We start from the raw sequence: 4,108 nt of genomic DNA, 5'->3' as shown, positions 1-4,108 counted from the left end.
CACTGAATGACAGGCTGTGTCAGGCAAGGTCTGTGAAATAACAAATAACTTCACTCCAAGCCATAAGGAAAAACGCTTCACTTGTTGCAACAAAATATCACAGCTAAACTCTTCACAAGAAGCCCTATCTCTATGTGCTTATGTCAGTTTCAGTACACCCTTGCCTTGAACAGATTTCTGTGTATGAGAAATTGACTAGGGCTACAAATAATGTTCCGAATCTAGATGTAAGAGAAAACCACATTGTGAAGTGACAGCAAAGGAAAATTAACCACGTTTAAAATGGTGCTGTTTACAAACAAGCAAATGTCTGTTTAAAAGTAAATTGTTGAATTAAGGCCCTGTCCTTGCATAGAAAGGTGAGGGGGGTTTGTTTTAAAACATATGTATATTTGATTCCAACAGTTTTGCTTTCTGGTTCAGGAAAGAAAAATAAAATAAAAATAAAAAAACATTTGCTGAAGCCACAGAACAGGGTTTTCCAAGCCTGGCTTCAAAGGACTTTGCTTCATGGAACAGGATCTGCTTCCCTTCAAGTGGACCAGCCCCCGGGGCATATGAATAGGCAGGAATGGTGGATCTTGAACCCTCGTCAGACTCTGTGGCAGTGCTCCAGCCTGGTACAATGGATTTCTTGGACACATAGGTGTGACTTTTTAGCAGTACCCCCCCTGCACTCAAACTGGGGAGCTTCAAAGGCAACTCCAGAGCAGCATTGGGAAGTATGTCCTTATTTGGAAGACAATGCTGGCCCTTTGGGGCAAAAGACTGTTCTGAATGAATAAACTTTAAGACTTTTATTTCTGCAACCGGAAGATGCAGGAATGTGACAGTTTAACAGTTTGAATGTAATTTTTGTGGTATTAAAACAAGACGTAGTAGCTTTCCCTAGCAAGTAGGAGACACAAACGGCAGAAAAATATAAATAGTGGTAAAAGTATACTTGGTTCAACTTTGAAATTTAATGCAAACATGCTTTGTGATAATAGGTACACATATCTAAAATTGTACAATTTTAGGTGAAGCGGTTCCCACTAGAAATGGTGAAAGATAATTAGAACAATGAAACAATATATAAATGTGGGAATTGGAATGACAGGTTCAGTGTAAAATCTAGAATCTGCTTATGTGATTTTCAAAAGTGCCACAACTGTACAAATGTGCAATTTATCTCATAACTAATTTTGGCTAAAAGAACTGTGGGAGGGCCATGGGCATTGTAAAGACACACCATAAAAACTAATCTCATGTCCCTGAAGTCCAACCTGTGGACAGGAAGGCGGTAACAGTCAATCCTGACCAAACCAGATGTTAGAGGCATGTCAAGCCAAAGATCTGCCCCATAGTAAATCATTATAAAAGGTGGAAGCTCACTGAGACAAAGAACACTCTCTCCTGACTCTTCCAGCTCCTGCGCATCCAGATATTCCATATTCACTCTGCAAGATTCCAGATTCCACTGCCAGGCCAGAGCATAGCTGACCCTCTCCAGGCAGGACCATTGATCCAGAAAAACCCCACTTAAAAACCCAGTAACTCAGGGAGAAAGGGGAAAGGTGGCTGAATCCGCATTGGGATTATCCAGTGCTACCTGCTTGCCTGCCACCCGCTCTATCCAGCTGAGGTGGCGCTGTGCCGTGACTAGACCTTTGCCCAGCTGTTTTCTTCTGGGAGAGCTCACCGCTGTGACAAGTGACCAGATATTGCCTTGATGTCCAGAAACCCAGTGTGCTGTCTAAAATACCCCATTGAAGTGCTTGTTGTGAGTATTCCCTTTCCCCAACAACCACAAACTGCATCCCTTGCTCTGTTACCTTGTATTAGTTCCAATCCCATAGAAATCCCATAACTGTCTTAGCAGAAATCCTTAAAACTGTCAGAATCCTCTGTGCATCCTGTCCGTGATCTCCAAGTGTTAGCAACATTCTTCCACTCATTTCTGTCCTTGTGTAAGTCCTTAGTACTATCTTGATTAAATAAATTAATTCTCCCTAAAAGAGGCACATTGTGTGAAGGGGTTACAACTGCAGCTTGACCTTCTTATTCACGGGTGGCGTTTCTCTTTTCTAGCCACTAAAATCTAGTTTAAGTGAAACTTGTTCTTTCCTTTCCAAACCGATTTTCTCTGTCAACTGCTTTTATTTTTCAAACCGAATTTCCTTTCCCATTGAGAATCTCATCCTGTCATTAATGTAGAGTTACCCTTTCACTTTCTTATTATCCCTATGCTGTGTATCTGTCCCTTAGCATGAAAACCGCATTCCGATTTTGTCTTTTCCACCCATTCTTCAAACCGTTTTGACATGTAAACCTGTGAAAGTAAGAAAATGCTACTTTCCCACGTGTGATTTGACTGCACTGTGTTTTCATTTCCAAGTCGATTTCCTGAACTGTATGACCGTTGTTAGTACCTTGCCTTGTAATTTGCTAGTATTCTTACATCCCTGATACTGCTATAACTCATATTTACCTCATTCATTCAACCACACATGTAAATCAAATATTTACTAATTCTGAGGGCTAGTTTGTGCAATTGCAAAGTTTTCTAAATCCCATTTCGTGGGGGAAGGTTGGATTTTAATTCTGTTTGTTGCCTAGTATACCTGACTCCTTGCTTCTCCTTGCTACCCACACACAATTTGGTTAACAGGGGTTTGAGGGAGTATTGCAGGGGGTAAATCTTAACTGGGTGCTATCTACCCGAAAAGTAATATTGTTCTCATTCATTTGTGCTTCGTGTATGTTATATTAGAAGGTCAAACTAAGTGTATTCTATAATTGTACAGTGTAATTATCACCACCCTGGTGATTGCTGCCCTATATTAAATTGGTGTGAAAACCAGTCTGAGCTCTTAACCCAAATCCAGACTGAACTAAAACTAATAGAAGAGAAATTGAAAAAGAGCCAAGATACTGAGGTAGAATTGGAAAACTACACCAAACAGCAAAAAGAGGACTTGGCCCTCCAACTACAAAATAGTTCAGACCAAGAGGCCCAATTAAATGCATTAAGAGTGTAGTGCCAAGAAAAGATGAACTCTTGGAAGAGAGTAAATTGAAATTAAAACAAGTGAGATACAATAACGCCAGTGCAGAGCAAATAGTTACTTTACAGACTCAGATAGAAAATTTGGAAGAGGAAAGTAATACATTAATTATGAAAGAACTCCACTTGCAATCAGAATTTGATGAAGAGTGCCAGAAATTAGGCGCCATAATGCAACAAAGGGTTGACCTGGCTGAACAAAGGGGCGCTCTGTATCAGGAGAAAGATGCCCTATAACAGGAAATGTGCAATTTAAAAACCAATCTGGAGAGAAGGAAGTCAGACCGTCAGGGAGTGACTGGCATAAAAGAAGAACATGACAAATTAATGGGACATAGAAGACAAATGGAACTCAAGTTAGAGAAGTTCATAGAGGCTCTAAATGTGCAGAAAAAGGAGGTTCACCTCCTGCAAATTAAATTGTCTCAGTGTTCCCAGACCATACAGGTAGTGCAAAGAGACAATGAGGCCCTCTATGAGGAGAACAATGGACTCCACAAGCAGGCGGCAGCTCTAGAGTGGGTCATAGAGTCCAGTCAAGCCCTGATAGTGGAGCAAAAAGCTCAGGCCTTTGCCCTATCAAGAGGTAGGGGCTGAGAAGGAGAAACTAGGGAGGTTCGAGAAAGAGTATACTAGGCTAAATCCAAACTTGAGGGACCCTGAACAAGGAGAGAGGGACAGGGCTACCCCTGATCACAATGTGATGCCCTCTGTACTAAGGGACTCAAACCCATTTCATACTTTGTGCACTGCTGACTTCATGTCTACTGGTTCACATGAGCCAGAAACCATGAGGCCGTCAGAATTAAATAGGCCTAGCATAATGGAGCTGACAGGTCAGCGCCCCTCAGAAATTGATGGACGGGTGTCCCTGTATAAATACAAATACATTATGGCTGATGTCTCTGACCAGGAAGCCTCCTATGAGGAGAAAGTCAGGGAATTAGATCTGCAGAAACACTATCTCCAAAGAGACCATTTACAGAAAAACAGCATGAAAGGAGGCCCCAAAAGTGCATTCTGAAAACCTCCACCCGATCAGGGCAGAGGGTGGGATCCTCT

This window comes from Ambystoma mexicanum, chromosome 11, assembly GCF_040938575.1.
Source record: "Ambystoma mexicanum isolate Mex_15411 chromosome 11, UKY_AmexF1_1, whole genome shotgun sequence".
In the NCBI taxonomy this organism is placed as follows: domain Eukaryota; kingdom Metazoa; phylum Chordata; class Amphibia; order Caudata; family Ambystomatidae; genus Ambystoma; species Ambystoma mexicanum.
This window is presented reverse-complemented; position numbering follows the sequence as displayed.